The following is a 21,856-nucleotide window of genomic DNA, read 5'->3' on the forward strand; positions in this document are numbered from 1 at the left end:
GTTTATGCTTTTTCTCATGGTGGGTTCGATCAGACTCGGTTTCAAATTCCATACCAACACCTCAAAGTCAGATCTGGATTTGTACCTACTCCAATTTGAATCAAGTCTGACTCATTGATATCATATTCATATATAATAACAGCGATGCATTTATTAATATATTATAAGAGTTACTACTAATTTCTGCAAATATTATTATATTATGATATTTTAATATACAATAAGTTTGAGAGAGAATGGCATATGGAGTAGAAAGGGAGTAAGAGAGAGGAGACGAAAAGGGAAAGAGATGGTATGGGCGTCTTTGGCACAACAACAAAGGGAGAAAGAAAGAGGGGTCATGGCAAGGGAAGGGAAACTAGTGAGGCAGAATAGAAAGAGGGTTGGGTGGCGTGCTCTTGGAGTGGGCTCGATCTGGCTGAGTTGCATGGAGGGGAACCCGACGAGAGAGAGAGTCGAGTGGTGGCAGGCAGGTGCAAGAAGGTAGAAAAAGTGGGGGGATGGCAACACAAGGGGAATCCAGAGAGAGAGAGAGAGAGAGAGAGAGAGAGAGAGAGAGAGAGAGAGAGAGAGAGAGAGAGAGAGAGAGGTATGGTCTGTCTACCCAAGATTTACAAGATTCAGGAACCCTCCCAGGTCAGAATCAAACCGGAAAAGTGTCTTTAGCAAGATGAGGTGTAGAGGATTCTGTGGAAACACATGGGGTCAGAGATATGCACATAGCAAGACAAAATAGGTTGGTCGACCCATTTATTGCGGAAAAGATATTTTTTTATATTTAATTTTTTTTTGCTTGTGCTTATAAAATTGGATACTCTTTTCCTTCGGTTTGGGTGGAATACCATGGAAAAGAAGAAAATCGATGAAGATTTGGTAATTTTCAAAATATAAATTTTTTTTTTGTTATTATGTTAAATCACGTTCAGTTTCTGTCTTATTGGGATGAGAACGTTTTAAAAAAAGCTGAGGAAGATCCACACATAGTGTAGCATATGCATATAACTGTAACCTCGTACTTTGTTTTAGTGATTCTCGTGCCATATCCTCCGTACTCTGAAAGTTTGACCCAATCCTGCACTGGCCCTTATTGTTCTTTGACAGGTGAAGAAGGGCTGCACCTCTGATTTCTATTATAAATATCACAACCCTAATGGGAAGATTAAAAGAATATAATTTTTTTTAAATATTACATCAATATCCCCATAGGGGACGTCCCATACATAAAAAAGATAATTACACACTTGTCCTTCTAACTTGAAAGATGATTTTGCCCTTGATATGTATTTGCACATATTCCTACACTCCTCAAGTTATGCATGTCATTGTTAATATATATATATATTTTGTATTAATATGCTTGGTAGGGGCATTTTTGTCTTTTCACAAGTACTTATAGTTGTTTTCTAGAAACAACTATATTTTAGTTTTTTCTATTTTTTCTTAATGTAATTTTCTTTTTTATGCCTAGGAAGACTTGGATGGAGATGATAGGAAAGGATATGAATGCTTTGAACCTCACCGAGGACATGGCATTGGATAGAAATGATTGGAGGAAAAGGATTCATGTGGAAGACCCAAAATGAATTTCTTTTTTGGTTCATATCGCTGACCCCAATTGTTTTGGGATGAAGGCGTAGTTGTTGTTGTATTTTTTCTTAATGTATTTTTCTTTTTTATTTCCTTTTTATTGGCCAATTGGGGCCCCACTCGTAGAGTCATGAATATGACCGTTGGGAGCTCCCCAACAACTCTATGAGGGGAGCTCCCAATGGCCTCTTCTCTCTTTTGTTGTATATAAATAGGGCTGTGTTCCCCTTATTTCTTTTATTGTATTCCAAGCACTTCTTTAATAATATTTTTATTCTTTTACTTGTTGATGTTGCCCTTTTGAGGCTTTTTGTATTGTCCCATCGTGGACTTCTTGCTTATACACTTTTGTGCCTATTTTTGTAATTGTCCACAATTGGACTTGTTTGATGCTTTTGCATCTTATCCTTCTAATTCCGCATACTTCATTACATGGTATCAGAGCAACGCTGTGCTCTTGGTCTCTTGAAGATGCACTCAAAATATGGCCGAATATGAGGCTCTGATACAAGGCCTGAAAATTCTATAAGACTTCAATGTCAAGAGAATGCATACCTGTGGCGATTCGTTGCTTGTCGTCAATCAAGTCCTAGTCGAATGGCAGGTAAAGGATAAAAAACTACTTCCTTATCAGGAGATCGTTTAAGCTCTTGCCAATAATTTCGAAGAATTTCAGCTTTTCCATATCAAGAGGGACTTTAGTCAAGCAGTTGACAACCTAGCCAATCTAGGCTCCATTATGTCTTTCAAGATCGGAGAATCCTGTCGCACTTTTGAAATTGACAGACTTGATCAACCTGCCTTCTTCCCGACAGAGCAAATAAACCAGACTGAGCAAAAGAAGAAGCCCTGATGTCATGATATAAAGAATTTTATAGAAACCAACGAATTTCCTCCAGAACTCTCGAAGAAAGAGCAACGAGCGATTCAGCGCATGTCTGCCCGATATTTCATCCTTGCTAATGTCCTCTATCGTCGCGGATTCAGTTTTGAATATTCCAAATGCTTAGACGAAGATGAAGCCAAAGAAGTCGTGCGAGAAGCGCACGAAGGCATTTGCGGTGGTCGTGTCAGCTACCAAATTTTTGTCAAGCAAATCATCCGAGCAAGATATTATTGGAAAATCATGCAGCAAGACTGCTATTATTTTGTTAAGTGCGTTCAATGCCATATGAATTGTGTGAGCATAACTTATATTTACAATTTATTTAAATATTCAGTGCAACAACATCATGCTTACACAATTAGTGCCTAAACATGCTCTCTATAAGTTCAGTTAAGGTATCTTACCTTAATAATGTGAAGCACAATAATCGAAACTCAAAAGACTGAGAAGTTTTGAAGTCCGCAAAGACCGCTACCTAAGCAATACAACGAACCCTTCGTGTGCGATCGCAAATGCCAAAAACTAAAAAAATGACAATTATAACAAAATTAGTCAAAAATAACAAATTACCGTATAAATCATTATCAAGAGTCAAATAACACACAAATACACTCCAATAATTTACAAACTCCATTAAAAATATATTTAAATAATATATATATATATATAAATAGTGATTTATAGCCCAAAATAGTTCTATAAATGCAAATTATACTCTGATTGGCTTGAATGAACAAATGAATATGTAATAAAAAAAAAAAAATTCAAAAGCTAGAAACACATTTCTAATTTGAAGATAAAAAAAATGAGTTATTTATTTATTAATAATCTATACAAATTATGAGTTTTATAGGAACAAAGTCCTAATCCGATTAAAACTCTAAAATTTTGGTTTCTTTTGAAAGATTTTAAAAGGTTTTCTTGAAAACAGGTAAAAGTAGAAATAAAAGATAAGGTTAAAATAGAGTCCCAAACCGACTGAAACTCCATGATAGAGTCCTAAACCAACTAAAACTCTAAAAAAATGGCTAAATGAAAGAAATGTGCAAGGGGTAAGGCCACCTCTGTTTTAAAACCAATAAAATGAAAGTTTGAAAATGTTTAAAAGGTAAAAAGACACTGTCCTAAATCGACTAAAACTCCAAAATAACTAAAATTTGAGAAATGTAAATGAAAGAAGTGATCCAGAAGCGACGCCACCTAGATGAGTCCTATCCGAGAATTGAGATCAGTTAAAAATTAAGTTTAAAACGAATCCAGATCTCTTTCTAAGAAAAATATTTTGAAATAAAGGAATATAAGATCCTGGGGATTGACAAATGGCAAATGTTGATTTAAAACCCATGTATTTAACTTCGAAATAAAGGTTTTAAAATCGAATCTGAATTTAAGATTTTGAAAAACAAAAGTGCTGGATCCCGATAATGACATACAATGTGATGCGATGAAATGACATAAAATGATACGAAATGACAATAAATGACATGAAATGATGTGAAATGATACGAAATGATTACAAAATGTAAACCTTGGATGATGGATTTGAAGTCCTGGACCCCTGGCAGAGCCAAAGACTTAAAAATTCTTGTTTGCGGATGAAAATTGAGGATTGAACATCAGACCCGACATTGGATCTGATCCAAATGCGAATTGAGTTTCGGATATAACTAAAGTTTTCAGGACGGGAACTGATCCGAGCTTCAATTAGTAGTTGTGCCAGCTGAGGGAATGATAAAATAAAGTTCTGGACAAGAATGATCCGAGAAATGATTTTGCCCTTAAAGGGCACAGAGTGACACTTAAAATGAGGTTTGAACTAGTCTCGACTGGTTTACATTGAATCTTAAGGTTTCTGAATTGAGAGAAGCTAAAATAACACTGAGACTGATGGACCGAGAAATGGTTCAATTCTTATAGAAATGGTGAGAAATGACCACTGAAGTGAAATGGGTAACAAGACCGTACTGGGTTTGAGCTGGAATCAAGACCAGTAATACTGAGATGAACTAGATCTGAGGCTCAAACACCAGCTCAACTGACTGGATTTAGCTCAATTTCAGCTGAAATGGGCTAAAATGGGCTCCGACAATATGAAAAATAGTTTTGAACTGAAACCGAGCCACTTGAACTTCTGGTCAACTCAGGTTAGACTCGGGGGGATAGGGTTGACTGAGATTAATTGACTCAGAGACAATTGACTACAATTCGAGCTAGAATTGAGCTCATTTATGAGGAAATGAGCCAATTTTAGCTGAAATGGTCATGAATGAACAATGTTTGCTCATCATGAGCTCAGATGAGCTAGAAATGACAAACATTCTAACTGTTCTGAACTTAAAAATGAGCTCGGTTGGGTCTAACTAACAGTGGCCTAAGGTTACCTAGGGGTAAAATGATATTTTTTTGACAAAATGGGGGTGAAATGACACCTAAACTTCGATCAACCTAGGGCTAGACTCCTAAGGGGATTGACATCTGCTGAAAGGGGGTGTTTGAAAATGAACGAGGAAAATTTGGGGTGTTTACAAACCCCTATTTATACGCAACACAACCACTAAGGGAGGCTATTGGGAGCTCCCAACGGTCATAAATCTGACTGTTGGGGAGCCCCCAACGACTCTTTGGGATAATACCCAAAGCACCCTTAGTCTTTTAGTAAAAGGATCAAGAATATAAAACTGTCCCTAGAGAACAAATTCTATTACAAGGAAAAAGAGCAAAATGCCCCTGATAATAACAAAAAATAAAGAGTAAAAATATACTATATATATTAATATATATATAAGTATATATACATATATTTTAACCTTCATTAGTAGACTTTCGATGTCTAGATCCAAATTTAGAATTCACATAAGGTGTTTCCTGTTAAGAAATATGAGAAAAGAGAGGGAAAGGAGCTAGGATTTACACAAGGTTTAAAATGGAGAGAATAAAGCAATGTTCATTCTAACTCAATATTGTGGGAGATGACACTCTCTAATATAAAAGAGTCGACCCTTTAGAGTACTACAAAAACGAAAAAGTAAAAAGTCTAATATACCCCCTTTTACTAGTGTATGTGAAAGTGCACTAGGATCTAGGCAACGAGCACTAGAGGGGGGGTGAATAGTGCTTTTAAAATTTTCTGCGGAATATAGAATGATTTTGCAAATTTCAAAGCAAACACACAAAGAACACAAGATTTTATCCTGGTTCGGTCTAACCCGACCTACATCCAGTCCCCAAGCAAAACCCGTTTGAGATTATCCACTATCAACCTTGTTAACTACAAGATCACACAGACCATAACTGGTCCCACTTTCAGTAACAACCCTACTGAAAACAAACAACTCCTTTAAACCAAGGAGTCCTTTTTACAGAAAAGAAATAACAACTTACAATACAACCTATGAGCCTTCCTTTTGAATGCAAATGAGATGCAATTGGCTTTTGAGGTTGTTGAAACACTCTACTCACGAATTCACTATCTCTCAAAGTGATTTGAGTGAAAAACTGAAGTGAAAATATCACGTGAGTGAGAAAACAAATACTTGAATGAATAGGAGTGAAAAACAAGAAGTAATTCAATATAATTCTATTGAATTTGATATTTTTGAGTGTAGAATGCACTCATATTTATAGTTGAAAGTTTTCATACGTTGAGAGTATGAAAAGGTGTCAAAACTGTCCATTTCGAACGATCAAAATGTTTGAAAAATGAAAAGACACGCCTTTTTGAAGTTTCAGGAAAACGGCAAAATTAGTCGACTGAAACATCAGTTAGTCGACTAATAGTTAGTTATTAGTAGACTGACAGTTATCGTCGGTCGACTGATCTGTTAATCGAGCCGTTTGAAAATCTGAACATTTGAAACTTAGTTGACTTGAGAAAAGTTAGTCGACTGATAATATCATCAGTAGACTGAAAAACCTTTTAGTCGACTGCTGCTAAAATCTTCTGAAAAACAAACATTCTGTTCGGTCGACTGATAAAAAGCATTAGTCGACTGTTGCTAAATTTTCAGAAAACACATGTTCTGTTCAGTCGACTGATAAAACCATTAGTCGACTGCTGCTAATTTTCCAGAAAACAGACATTCTGTCCAGTCGACTGATAAAACCTTCGGTCGACTAATTTGACAAAAATGACTTTTTAGAAAATATGGCACGAAAGGATTAGTCGACTGGTAAGTCTATTGGTCGACTAATAAACATGAAAATTTAAGAAAAGAGTTTTCTAAAAAGATTTTCATGAGGGTTCTTTTTAGAAAAGTTTTTCTAAAGATTTTTAAGGTGAAATGCAACCTAAATATGCACTCTAAGTAAGACTCTTACAAGAATCTAAGACTTTTAATGAAATAAACATTTGCACACTAGTCTTCAAAGATTCTTCATCGAATTCTTCAATTTCTTCATAGCCTTAGCTGAAATGCAGTTGATTCCACTTGCTCATCATCAAAACCTTGTACTTGAAGTATCATGTATGGCTTCATTGTCGTAACAGTATGTACATAAAAACTTAATAAAGTTACATTACACATAAATATACTATATTATTTTACATAGACTCTCAATACTCCTGTTCAAACTTGGAAGGATGTAAAGGAATCATTCCAAATTTGGAAAGGAAAGAGCTAAAATGCAAGGGAGAAAGACTTTTCATAAACACATCTACAATCTGATTCTTTGAAATGACATGCTCCAGAGCTATAAGCCCGTATTCATAAGTCCTTGTATAATGGCAGTCTATTTCAATGTGCTTGGTTTACTCGTGAAACTCTTGATTCTTAGCAATATGAATAACACTCATATTGTCAAAATATAGCCGAGTTTTCTTTTTACATGAGATCCCTAATTCATTTAATAACCATCATATACAAATAATCTCAGCTACAACTTGAGTCATAGCTCTGTTTTTTGCTCCTACAATAGACAAAACAACCCTCTCCTACTTCTTGGTCTTTCACGAGATCAAGGAGCTTCTAAGGAAAACACAAAACCTTGTAATAGAAAGTCTATCTCTAGTGGAGCTTCCAAAATCAACATCACAAAAAGCTCTCAACTCTTTATCAGACAAAGATGAGAAAAACATGCCATAGTGCATAAAATCTCTGACATACATGATGATTTTGAGTACAGCTACCAAGTGAAATGATTAAGGAGCACTAATAAATTGATTGAGTACAGAATCCGGGTCACCATATCATAACCTTCGCTCCCTCCAACAAGCCAGTCCCTTCATCACTATGCCTCATTATCTGAAAAAAAGTTTTTAAAAATGGAGTAAATGTAACGACCCCAACTCATCCCCTTTGAAAATGCAGATTTTTTTTTTTCTAAAACAGTGCGGAAAACTTCCCAGAGACCCGGGGTCCTCACAGTTCCAATTCCAACTGGATAGCCACAAACCACAAAAGAACTTGCAATTAACATCCATAACTAACCATTACCTTTATTCATGAATTAAAAACTAATCTAAAAAATAAAGTGTCTGACTCAAGTAACTACTGATGACATTAAGCAAATAACAAGAACACTAGACTGAAAAACCGAAATAAAGAGTCACTCTGTCCACAAAGAAGACTGTCAAACTCGTTGTGACTCTCACGCCCTCGCAGTAGCTGTCGACTTCACTGATCACCTGATTCTGCGAAAAACCAACGAAGTAGGGTGTCAGAATCGAAATCCTGAGCACAGCTACTTCTTAATGAAACAAGTGAGATAAAGAATGAAGATGAGATATCATGCAACAATTAATGGAAATACATACAAGACAGTTTATAGCAATTGAGAATTTAATCATGCAACAATCATAATTGCTAAGCACGCAAAGACAGTAAAGCAGTAGCATCTACTAAAATTTCAGCATGCAACAAGAATTTAACATTCAACATCTACCCTCATGTACTGAGTAAGGAAACCATTAAAGTATGCATGATCTAATGCATAACAGGAAAAATGCATGTCTTTTATGCAATGCATGAATCATTTTATTATCTTCCATTTAAGTCTTTTGTTTCCTTATGCATGCCCTATTAAATGCATACAACTTTAAGTTTCTCTTTTTAATTACCGTTGCCCGCGGATACACCAAACGGGTACAAACCCCGAGGTTAAGTTAGGTTCCCAGGGTAGCTTAGCATACAATTTATATTTTATTACTGGGTTCCAACTTAGCCCTCGACCGAATCACCTTCGGAACATTAGACCTCCACATCTAATGTCGGGGACACAAGGGACACCCCACGCCCACAAGTGCCACTTCCTTAGTACCAAAAACAACAGCTGTGTCAAACACACTACTCCCGGGTAAAGTGGCGGACTCTCCCTAAAACCGTGGCCAGGAGAAGGAACCTCAATATCGGGTTCAGGGGACCAAAATTAAGCACACAGAGTTTTGTATCCTCACAGTCTCCCAAAGACCGGATTTTTAAGATCCCCATTCTCCAGATGGGTGATCCCAGAAGGTATATTACACTGTGCTTTATTATTTCTTTTATTTAAAATTTAATTTCTTAAATTTTGCAACATCATATGCAAAAAGAAAGATAAAAGCTCGCATCTACCTCGCGAGAGCCATCACAGGACTCCGGCCTGTGGAAACATATAGAACAGTGCAATAAAACTGAAATATTAATAAGGCATGATCTTTGCAATGCATTGAAATGAATGAGGGAAAACAATTCCACAACTCGGGTTTACCAAACCCTCGATGATTCATCATGATCACCGAAGCACTGATGCAAGAATCATAATCATAAGTATGCAGTGGTATTAACATGCCTGCAAGGGATAGGCATATACGTACCAAATTAACCCATTGACAATAAACATGAAATATGACATTCCCATATGCAGATTACACAACCCATGTTATACCCCATTTTTCTGTGCATATGCATGGTATGCGCATGCATGCCTCTTTATGCAATTATCACCACATATGGTTCAAATCATGAATTGTAATGAGATGAAAAAAAGAGCATTCATGTGTTTATGTATATGCAACCACACCTGTTAAGTCCATAAATAAGTAAGCACTCAACAACTTTGTCATGGAATAAAGTGTAAGCATGCTCAAACACACATATGAACCACATCAACGCCTAACATATGTGAAAATTAAAATTTCAGGTACATGACTTATTCCCAAGGTTTAACATGCCGTAAGAGATTTAAAAGCCTAACTTTACTAATTGCAGCCAGCCCTGTTTTTATAATTTAACACACTTATATCACTAGCATGCTACAATACCCACATGAGAAAAAATTTGTATCTAACAGCGCAGCCCAGCTGACCCGGTCGGCTGGGTCTGACAGGGTATTCACAGGCCCCTTTTGGGCCTGTGTAAGCTGCCAGGAAGCCCCTCCTGTACAGAAAAAATTTTCTGTATAAAGTATACCCAAAAGTTTTCTCAAGGCCAAGGCCCAGGCCAGCACCCACTGACTGGGTCGACTGGGCCTGCCCCAACCCTGCCAAAACCATCCACACACACCCAGCCAAGCACTTGGCTGGGCCTGTCGGTTCGGCCAGCAGCTGACAGTCAGCCGAGAGCCACTCTGCTGGCTGCCAGCCAGCCAAACCAACAGCCGAAACCTCACTAAAAACAGATTTCACAGTTTTTTTTTTTAAGAACAATGCCCATCCCAGCCGACCCTGTCGGCTGGGTCCACCAGCATGTGCACAGGCCCAAAGGCCCAGTTTGGGCCTGTGTATGCTGTAAAAAAGAACAGCCTACCTGCCACAAGAAAACTGATATATATATATATATATATATATATATATATTTTTTTATATAAATGTTTTTGTTGCAAGCCTGCCCAGCCGACCTTGTTGGCTGGGCTTAACAGCATATACACAGGCCCAGTGTGGGCCTGTGTATGCTGTCTACAAGAACAGCATAAAAGAAGTTTTATTTACGCACACTACCTGTTAAAAATATCATGTATATATATTTTTTTTTTGAAAAGGGGAAGAACACCCAGCCCAACCGACCCTGTCGGCTGGTACCAGAAGCATACACACAGGTCCAGTTTGGACCTGTGTAGGCTGTCAAAGGTGACAGCAAAACCCACCCCACAAAAACTGGATATTTTTTTTTTGTGAGAACACATACCTGCCCCAGCCGACCCTGTCGGCTGGGTCCAACAGCATGTACACAGGTCCAGTTTGGACCTGTGTATGCTGTCAACAACAACAGCACCACTTACTTTGCAAAACTGCAATCTTCCCTTTTATTTTTATTTTTTTGAAAAGAATACCCAGCCCAGCCGACCCTGTCGGCTGGGACCAAGACATGTACACAGGTCCAGATTGGACCTGTGCATGCTGTCAAAGAGAACACCAAAACACCTCTTTTGAAAAATCTGCCCCCTAGCATGTCATATATATGTATCTATATATATATTTTTCTGAAACAACAAAAATACAGCCTATACTAATGGAATCACGGTGGAAATCGAGGATCCACTGTTCCTCTATGGATTTCCACTAAAAGAAGCATGGAAAATCCAATCTTTACCCTATTTCTCATTTATTTCAAGAAGAAGTACCCGTACCTTTTTGGAAAAAGAAAAGAATAGAGGCTATGGGGGCGTGTGGCTGAGCTCCAATGCTTCCAACCTCCTCTTCTACCTCCTTCACTCCTCTTTGCTTTCTCCTCTTTCTCTCTCTCTCTTCTCTCTCTCTCTCTTTCTCTCTCTCTCTCCTGTTTTTTTTTCTCTCCAGCCAAAAGAAAGGAAAAGGGCTGCCGCCCCCCCCCTTCCTTCTCCTATTTAATGCTGGAAACTCATTAGTGAGTTTCCAGATTTGGGTCTCTCACATTAGGGAGTTTCCAAATTCTAGACTCCTTCCCTAATGTACATTTGGTTGACTATTTGACCTCCTAATCCTAAAAGGTATGGAATCCTCAATACCCTTTTTTAATTAGGGAAGAGGGCTAACCCTAAACCCTCTTAACTCTATTCCCGAAATTAATAAAAATCATTAATTTAATAAATATAATTTTTTGAATTTACTTATTAATGGGTACTCAAAAGTTCCCAAAATTGGTCATGTTGACCCTGGAGACTTTTTATATAATAATAACCCCAATTTAAAACTCCCAGCTGAATTTAAAGTCATAAAAATGTTAAGCTTGGATTTTGGATCGGATCCGGATCCGGATCCAAGATCCAAACCCATACTCATACAAGATTTGGATTAAGACTTATATCCATTCCAGATTTTTGTAGGACCTAACTAGGACCCAAATCCATAAAAATTTGGATCCTATACCTTGGATTCAATCCGATCCAATTTCGGATCCGTCCCAACAAACTGCTAAAATTTTAGAAAAACGTGATTTCTGGGCCAACCGGAACTCGGATTTGAAAAAGTAAAATACCATTGCACTCAGAATTTCGAGACGCATCCAACGATATATTACATGAATATCAAATTCCGAATTTCGCCCGAAAATAACCCGAACTTCGCTTGAATTTCGCTTGAATTTAAAGATTGAATTTAAAACTCTTTGCCACACATCGATTGGCTTGTCTAGACCCTGATGATGAGACTTGGGTCAAACCCAAACTCTAAGACCTTGGTCTAAACTCAAGCCTCAAACGATTTTCTTACCAGACTTAGCCAAATTTCTAAGTTTTTCATGAAGTGACTAAGGTCTGAAAACACGAGATCTTACAGTAAAAACCGAAGTCCTCGTACGAAATCCTCTCGAAATCCAATAGTAAGGAAATTAGTATAAATCAAATCAAACATAAGTTTAAGAGGGCACAAACAAATATTACATATTTGGAAGAGACTTTCAATATAAACAGTTCAATTCAAACAACCAACAATCTTATGCTAAATTAAACATTTTAGGGATGTATGAATCAATGCAGCATGCTTGAATGCCTTTTTAACTTTAATTATCAGTGTTTTTTTAATGCATGTTCCTACCTAAATGCAACATATTTAAGTTCTCACTTTGTATAAAACCTGCGGATACTCAAAATGGGCCAAATTCCTGAGGTTCAAGGCAGTCTCCAGTGGTATCTTAATACACACAATGTATTTTATTAACTGGGTCTCAACATGTTCCTCGACCGACGTCAGAAATCAACACCATCAATTGGAACATTAGTAGTCAACAACTAATGTCTGGATGACAAGAAAATCAATATCCATTGATGCTACTTTTTCAGTATACCAATAATTGCAGTAGAGTCTAACACCACCACCACCCCAAGCAAAGTGACAGGAGTTCCCTACAACTGTGACTGAAAATATGAATCACTCATCGAGTTCTTGGAGAAAACATTGCACACAACGTTTCGTATCCTCATGATCCCCCATGACCGCCATCCGAGGTTCCCACCTTTTTAGAGGACCACTAAGGAAGAAAAATTATTACACAATTTGGTCTCTTTTAACATTCTTAATCAATTAAGAGTTCTTTATATGAGAACAATTATGCAAATCAACATGCAGTTGTATTCGCACTAAAGATGTGACGACACTACTTGTATGGGGAGTAATTTGAAACATTCACCGATCATAAGAGCCTTAAGTATCTATTTTCGCAGAAAGAATTGAACATGAGGCAGTGACGTTGGCTAGAGTTCCTCAAGGATTACGACTTCACTCTCTCCAAACACCCAGGAAAGGCGAACGTCGTGGCTGACGCCCTCAGCCGCAAAGCACCAAAAGTTTCGATTAATGCCTTATTTGCTGGATGCAGGTTGGTCGAAGCCCTAGCCTCTTGGGAACCTTTCGCAATCACTTAAGGTTCAATTGGTTTATCCCATCTTGTTGCTCAACCTGAGCTACTAGCTAGGATCATCAATGGGCAGAAGACGGACGTACGTTACGAAAAGTTGAAGGCTCAAGCGATACTGGCAGATACACCTTTTCATCTGAAGGAGGATGAAAGTATATGGCTGAAGGAGCGCCTTCGGGTTCCTGATGACCCGGTCTTACGAGATGAAATTCTTGCGGAAGCCCACAAGTCTAGATACACCATTCACCCTGGTGGCACGAAGATGTTCAATGACCTACAATAGAGTTATTGGTGGAATGGAATGAAGCGAGATGTGGCTGAGTATGTTTCGAAGTGTTTGGCGTGTCAGCAGATCAAGATCGAGCACCAGAGACCCGGTGGGGTCATGCAACAGATAGAGATCCCTTTATGGAAGTGGGAAGATGTCACCATGGACTTCATAGTCGGCCTACCGAGGACGCGGAGGAAGCATGACGCGATTTGGGTGATCGTCGATAGACTCACCAAGTCTGCTCACTTTCTACCTATCTGTCTCAACCAATCGTTGGATGGTCTCGCTGATCTCTATGTTAGAGAGATTGTGAGACTGCATGGTGTTCTGGTCTCGATTATCTCTGATCGTGATCCTAGATTCACTTCGAGGTTTTAGGGGCAACTTCAGCTGGCTTTGGGCACAAAGTTGAAGTTCAGTACTGCGTTTCATCCTCGGACTGATGGGCAGTCATAATGTACGATTCAGACCTTGGAAGACATGCTTCGAGCTTGTATGATGGACTGGAAGGGAGAGTGTGATTCCCACATCAGTCTGACGGAATTCGCATATAACAACAGCTATCATGCGAGCATCGGGATGATCCCATACGAAGCTTTGTATGGGAGGCCTTGCCGATCACCTGTCTACTGGGATGAAGTCGGTGAACGAAGATTGAAGGCACCTATAGTTCTGCAACACTATACTCAACAAGTGCAAATGATTCAGGAACGACTCCGTACCGCTCAGAGTCGGCAGAAAAGCTATGCAGATAGACGCCGACGAGAGCTTACCTTCGAAATTGGTGAGATGGTTTTTGTTAAGGTATCTCCGACGAAAAGCGTATTTCGGTTCGGGAAGAAGGGAAAGCTAAGTCCTAGATACGTCGGACCGTTCGAAATCCTGGAGCGAATTGGAGAAGCAGCTTATCGCGTAGCGTTACCTACTCAGTACGCTCAGATCCATAATGTTTTTCACGTATCCATGTTGAGGAAATACGTTCACGATCCATCGCACATCATTCATTATGATGATGTGGACATTAGAGGAGACTTGACATTCGAAGAAAGACCAGTGGAGATCGTCGATCGTCGTGACCAAGTACTAAAATCAAAGACCATTTCCTTTGTAAAGGTTCGGTGACAACATCATGGAATTGACAAATGTACTTGGGAACCTGAGAACGATATCAGGAAAAAATTTCCTGACCTGTATTTTGATTCCTGAATGCAATAAATATATTTTGCGGACGAAATTCTTTTAAGAGGGGTAGGATGTAAAACCCATGGTTTAAAAAAAAAATTATTGGACCCGGGCCGGGTCCAGACCCGACCCGGGCCCGTCCTCATTAGGGTTTTAAAACTCGACTCAGGAAGAGGATTTTAAGAAATCCTCTTCCCGAGCGCCGCACCCCCCACCCGTGCCTTCGACCCGATAAGGGAAACCTATCGGTGTTTCCCTGATTTTTTGCCCCCCTCGAGCTCTTTAAGAGGACCGCAGGAGGGCAAGGGGAGGCACGCCGCCCTTCGGGTTTCCTCCTCCTCGCTCTCTTCGCGCCGACCATTTTTTCGTTCCCTGGGCACGACACCCACGCCGACGCCGGCCACCGCCGTCGATCTCCTCCCAGGTACGTACCTTCCCTCCCCCCCCCCCCCCCCCCCCCCTTATTCACCTCCCTCTTTTCCCCCTTCTTAAGGGTTTTGCCGGGAGGTCGACAGGTGGCGCACGACCCCTGCCGCGCCCTCCCGCTCCCTCTGTGACCATCGGAGGGTTGACAGGGAGCCTACAACCCCTGTCGTCTCCCCCTTCCTCTTGGGGTTGTCAGAGAGCCGGCAGGGGGCCAGTCTCCCCTGCGGCACCCTCTCTTCCCCTATGGGCTTTCGAACGACCGACGAAAGGTCGGTCGTCCCCCTGTCTCATCCTCCCGCTTCCTCTGTGCCTTGAGGTTCTTTTTTTCTCCTTTTTTTGTGTCGAAGTGACTTTATCAGGCAGGGGCTGAGGCCCCTGCCATTCGTCGATTCTTCAGGCAAAGGGTCGAGGCCCCTGCCATCCCTTGTTTCGCTACTGTTCTGTCAGATAGGGGTCGAGGCCCCTGCCATTATTCGTTCGTCAGGCAGGGGCCTCGCCCATGCCATTCTTTCGTTCGTCGGGCAGGGACCTCGCCCATGCCATTCATTGGTTGCAGGGACCGAGGCCCCTGTCATCCAGTTTTGCCAGGTAGGGACCGAGGTCCCTGCCATTGGTTACTTTCGTGAGGCAGGGGCCGAGGCCCCTGCCATGTATTGTTTTCGTTAGGCAGGGGCCGAGGCCCCTGCCGTTTGACGTTTTGGCAGGCAGGGGCTGAGGCCCTTGCCATCCATTGTTTTAGGCAGGGGCCGAAGCCCCTGCCATTCACTGCTTTGTCACGCAGGGGCCGAGGCCCCTGCCATTCACTGCTTTGCCAGACCGGGATTGAGGCCCCTGCCATCTGCTGTCCTGTCAGACAAGGGCCGAGGTCCCTGTCATTCGTCGTTTGGTCAGGCAGGGGTCCATGCCCCTGCTGGTTGCCGTTTGGTCGGGCAGAGGTCTTGGGCCACTACCGTTCTATTTTTCCCTGTTAAGCAGGAGCCTTGACCTGCCACTCATCAGTTTCCCGCTGACAGGGCATGTCTTAGCATTTCCTTCTATTCTTTTCACAACTATGTCTTAATAACTTTCACACTCTTGCAAATTTACGCAACGGGTCCAGTTCGCGCTCCGCGGCCCGACCCTCATATCATCTACACTCGTAGACGCACGCAGCGGCACAACATCCCGAGGTAGGGAAAAGTCGCACGAAGAGTTTGTATGAATGAAATAAAATATAAGGATTCTGTGATAGAATAGTTTATTTGGCATACACGCTTACCTGTAGGATTACTTAACTTGTGATTGTTTGTTTTGCGTTTCCTCATCCTTATTCTTTTGAAATTGCATGCTTAATGTAAGCTCTATGGGTAGACTCATTTATAGAGAGAGAAACCCATGACAATTGCTTTTGTAACCGGACCTTAAGACATGTACAATATAAATTTTACGAGAGGTAATGAAGTACCTTGAAGTGAGCAATCAACACCTTATAGATATCAATAGGATAATGTCGGCCTCCACGGGCCAATTGCTTAAAGAGCAATACATGTCATGTATGAACCAAAAGAATCACAAGACATTAATTGTTGCCCTCTCATCGTAGTCGTACCTCTAGGAAAGGTACGATCGTACTTTTGGACAAGTATATCCCATGTGGGTTACGATGTTTGGATGATGAGGTTGTAACAACCTCGAAACGTGCATTTAGCACAATGTTGAGATCACATAAATGGTGACAACTCGCCCTCACAGGCAAGATGCTCGAGTGGGTCTATTAGACCAGAGCATGTAGAATGGGGCAGCGGTTAAGAAACCCCCGTCGTACCCATTTGACCTTCATGGTTCATCAAGGGAGAGGATGGATGGTACAAAAACTCCGATGGACAAGTTTTTAACAACCACCCCACGGGTAAAAGACTCAGCTTCCCCAGTCATCGGAATTAGGGGAATTGGGATTACCATAAATTATCCTAGGTGGTAACTCCCAAGTACTTCTGCAGAAGTTGGATGCATCTATGGGCCACGAATGCCTTTGGAGATTTACTCTCTTGGTCACTGACCGTCCCCTTAGGAGCGGACTCAGTCAGCCATCCGGGTTAATGAAAACACCTGACATAATAAACCCCTGGATTGGTCTTGGCTGTTTCTACGTTTCGCGTTTGTGCGTACCCACAGGCCAGTTAATATCAGAACTTAAAGAATATCTTTTTAAATAGTTGTAGATGATTGAGAGTTACACTGCTTGAAATGTTTCAAACAATAGCTCCTTGCATATGTTACACTTGTTAGAATAGATTATAATTGTATTTGTTGTTTTAATACAATAAACTGCTTATCTCATGAATGTCCTGCCTTATTTTATTCTACTTATCTATTCGTGCACCTATTGGTTTGTTGTGAAACTGACCCATTTCATGGACATGTGATGAGTAGGACTTAACAAGCTGTCGATGGCGTGGTGCAACATGGCTCAAGATTTCTCTTCTTTCTGCTGACGACTTTACTTTGAGTTTTTGGAGTTTTTCTTTAGATTATTGAACTTTGGGAAAATGCTCATTTTGTAATAAACTGCAGATTTTATTAATAATCTATTGCCTTATTTTCCTCAATTCTTTTAAGTAGTTGCTCGTGTGAATGATGGTTTTTCAGCTAACGTACCCAGGATTGTTGATTTGTGCTCCTTTTCTAAATGTCTTCCTCTGTCGCTTTTAAAAGTGAAAACTTTAAATCTTTGAAAGGTTTTTTTTTTCGGTATTGTTTTCGAAATTAAAAGTTGAAATTTTGGGGCGTTACAACAAGACATTACATTAGTCACAAGAGATTTGAGCCAACTGGTGCTGCGAACCTGATATTTATTGTTTCGATATTAGTTGGCCTGCAGGTACGCGCAAGGCACGAGTCGTAGAAACAACTGAGACTAGTTCGGGGGTCTATTTGTAAAATTGTCTATGACAAGACAATACACATACGAGCACAAACACTTTAGAAAAGATGTGCACGAAGGCACTCTCACAACACTTGAACAATGTACGCAAAAGCGTAGAAATAATAAACATGCACAATGGCATGTATTTTATAGAAAGAACAAAATGCTTGAGACTCTCAAGCTATTGAACCATTACAAGGGGAAACACCCCTATTTATACAAATGCAAGAGGGTGCAAATGGGGGCTCCCAAAGGAGTCGTTGGGGAGCCCCCAAAGACTCTATTGGGGGACCCCCAATGCACATTTTTGAAAAAGGAAAAATAATAAAAAAATAAAAAGGAAATACGAAAAATAAATATAGGAAAAATACAACATATTCCAAATGGAATATGCGCAAAATGGGAATTTACAATAATAACCTTTTCGGGTAGAAAATAAACTATGTATAAATATATATACTTATATATATAGAGATATGTATACATATAATATATATGTATACATATCTCGTATGCATATAAGTATATATATTTATACTTACAATAGTGATTTTTGGGGATACATTTTAACACCCCCCCTCAAACTTACGGTGCAATAACCGCAAGTTTGCTAAGAAGAAAATGAAATCTGGGCGAACATAGAGCTTTTGTGAAGAAGTCTGCAAGTTGATACTCTGACGTCACGTAAGGTAGATCAATGACCTTCTTCAAGTATTCTTCTCTGACATAATGACAGTCCATCTTTATATGCTTTGTTCGCTCGTGAAAGGTGTGGTTTTTGGCAATGTAAATTGCGCTTTTATTGTCACAACATAGTTTGGTTGGTTCTCTGATAAGTACTCCCATATCTTCCAAAAGGCGTCAAATCCATACAATCTCCATGGTGGTAGATGCCATGGCTCTATATTCTGCTTCAGTGGATGACAAGGAGACCTTCTGTTGCTGTTTACATCGCCATAAGATCAAAGACTCGCCTAAGAAAACACAAAAACCAGTGGTGGAGTGACGGTTACTAGGGTCACCTCCCCAATCTGAGTCAGTATAAGCAAGTAATTTTAATCAGACGAAGAGGAAAGAAATACTCCCTTATTCACTGTTCCCTTCAAGTATCTGATGATGCGAAGAACAACACTCTTATGAACGGATGTGGGAGCGTGCTGAAACTGACTGACGATGAGGATGGCATGAGACAAATCAGGTCGAGTAATGCTAAGATACATCAAAGAACCTACCAACTGTCTGTAAGGAGTGGGATCGGTTAGAGGACCTCCGTCGTCAATCTTCATTTTTGATCCCACGACTTCAGGAGTTTCGCAGATTTTGTCATCAGAAATTCCTGATCTGTGAATAATCTCACAAGCAAGTTTAGATTGAGATAAAAAATAACCACGTTGAAAGTAGGCAACCTCAATTCCAAGAAAATATGTCAGAAAACCCAAGTCTGACATTTCGAATTTTGAAGTCAAGACGGACTTAATACCCTTGACTCCTTGAACATCATCACCTGTTATTAGCATATCATCAACGTAGAGCAACAAAATTACAATCCCTGCATTAGATTTTTTAGTAAATAAAGCAGTGTCCTTATAACATAAGGAAAAACCATTTTCCAGCATTACACTGGTAAACCTATCATACCAAGCTTTGGGGGCCTGCTTAAAACCATAGAGGGCTTTTCGAAGACGAAAAACATTGTCTTTAAGAATTATCATGCCTGGTGGGGCATCCATATACACTTCTTCGTTAAGATCACCATTTAAAAAGACATTTTTAACATCCATTTGAAAAATGTTCCAATTTTTAATAGATGCAATAGTAATAAGACACCTAACTGTAACCATTCGGGCTACAGGGGCAAAGGTTTCTTCGTAATCAATTCCATACTCTTGCCCATACCCTTTTGCAACTAAGCGAGCTTTATACCTTTCTAGAGAACCGTCGTTCTTAGTTTTAACTTTAAAGACCCATCGACAACCTATAATTTTCTTTCTTATAGGTAGAGTTTGGAAATACCAAGTTTCTGCCTTCTTAAGAGCATTAAGTTCACTTTGCATGACTTCTTGCCATTCTACATATTTTTTAGCTTCTTCAAAATTTCTTGGTTCAAAATAAGAGTGAATGGCATTAAAACAAGCCCTATATCGGGGTGAAAAAGAATCAAAAGAGACAAAACGAGTTGGTGGTCTCCTATTCCTTTCAGATCTTCTATGGTTCAGAATAGGAGCAAGCTCACTATATCGATCAATTGCACTTCTAAAGGTGTCTTGGTTTCTACGAGAATAGGTTACTGACTCACTTGGAGCTCTACTTTCTTGTTCATTGAGTGAGTTATATTCACCAATATCACCATCATTTTCCTCATCATGGTTTGATGATACATCATCATCACTAGATATATCATCATTACTAGAGAGTAAGTCGAATAAGAAGGAATAATCAAAATTTTCTTGTGAAGAAACATTTTTTTCAAAACCGCTCTCATTTTCCAAAAAGGTTACATTTCTAGAGACATATAGCTTATCATCTCGAAGGTCATAACAACGAAAACCTTTTTGGGTTTCGGAATATCCAAGAAAGGCACAAGGAATAGCCTTGGGAGAGAGCTTATCATTCTTATCCCTAAGTATGAAACACTTACACCCAAAGACTCTTAACCTATTATAATCAGGTTCAAGCTTATGTAATACCCTAAAGGGAGATATTTTCTCTAATATCCTAGATGGTAATCGATTTATCAAATAAACAGAAGCAAGAGCTTTTTCGGCCCAAAAGTTTTTAAGAATATTTTGAGATATAAGAAGGGTCCTAGTGGTCTCAATGATGTGCCTATGTTTTCTTTCAGCCAACCCATTCTGTTGAGGTGTTTTAGGACAAGACCTTTGGTGGACAATGCCATGATCCTCAAGATATACCTTAAATTGATTGGAGAGGTATTCTTCTCCAGAATCACTTCTAAAGATCTTTATGTTACTGTTGAATTGATTCTTAATCATTGAATGAAAAATTTTAAAACACGAAAACACTTCATGTTTAAACTTAAGAAAATATATCCACGAATATCTGGAAAAATCATCCACAAAGATTACGTAATAAGAAAAACCTTCTTTTGAAACAACAGGTGCGGGTCCCCAAACATCTGAATGCACAATTTTGAAAGTCTTTGAAGAGAACATAGTTCTTTGCTCAAAAGGTAGACTTCGCATTTTTCCGAGAATACAGTCATTACAAGAAAATGAGCTTTTACATAGGTCTTTTGCAAAATGTAAATATGATAACTTGGTGATATTTGGATGACCAAGTCTTTTGTGCCACACATTTATATCTTTATGTCGGGCAACATTACATAAAACTTTGGGAACTTGAAGAGATTCCATATAGTATAAATCTCCTATTCTAAAGCCTTCCCCAATCAATTTCCCGGACTGACGATCCTGTATTAAACATTTATCACAAGAGAATTTAATATCGCAGCCATAGTCCGTGAGTTGAGAAACAGAGAGAAGATTTAAGTTTAGTTTAGGTATAAATCTGATTTTTGGAATAAAAAACTCTTGAGTTTCAAAATTACCTATTCCTTTAATTTCAAGAGAGGTTCCATCCGCAGTGGAAACATAAGATGGAGAAACATTTTTTGAGTAATCGAAAAGTGAAAAAATGTTTGGGGACATATGAAAGGATGCACCAAAGTCCAAAAGCCAAGAGATTTTACCTGGAGAGGAAGAGGAGGATACGGCCGCACCGTAGGTAGATCCCTTGAGGAGAGCTTGAAGGGCTTCCACTATTTGATTCATGTGGAGGGACCCACTAGAAGATGCCTCTTCCTTTTGCGGTACACCAGTGGTAGCCATGGCTAG

At 39.6% G+C, this 21,856-nt stretch overlaps 1 protein-coding gene across 2 annotated transcripts in view; it reads left to right on the forward strand.

The window, feature by feature from the left end:
* LOC149845791 (HEAT/U-box domain-containing protein) overlaps nt 1-21,856 on the forward strand; it is a 173,375-nt gene that overhangs the window by 26,436 nt on the left and 125,083 nt on the right. The window lies entirely within an intron of this gene.

Source organism: Nuphar pumila, chromosome 2 (genome assembly GCF_984573655.1).
Source record: "Nuphar pumila chromosome 2, dmNupPumi1.hap1.1, whole genome shotgun sequence".
NCBI lineage: Eukaryota > Viridiplantae > Streptophyta > Magnoliopsida > Nymphaeales > Nymphaeaceae > Nuphar > Nuphar pumila.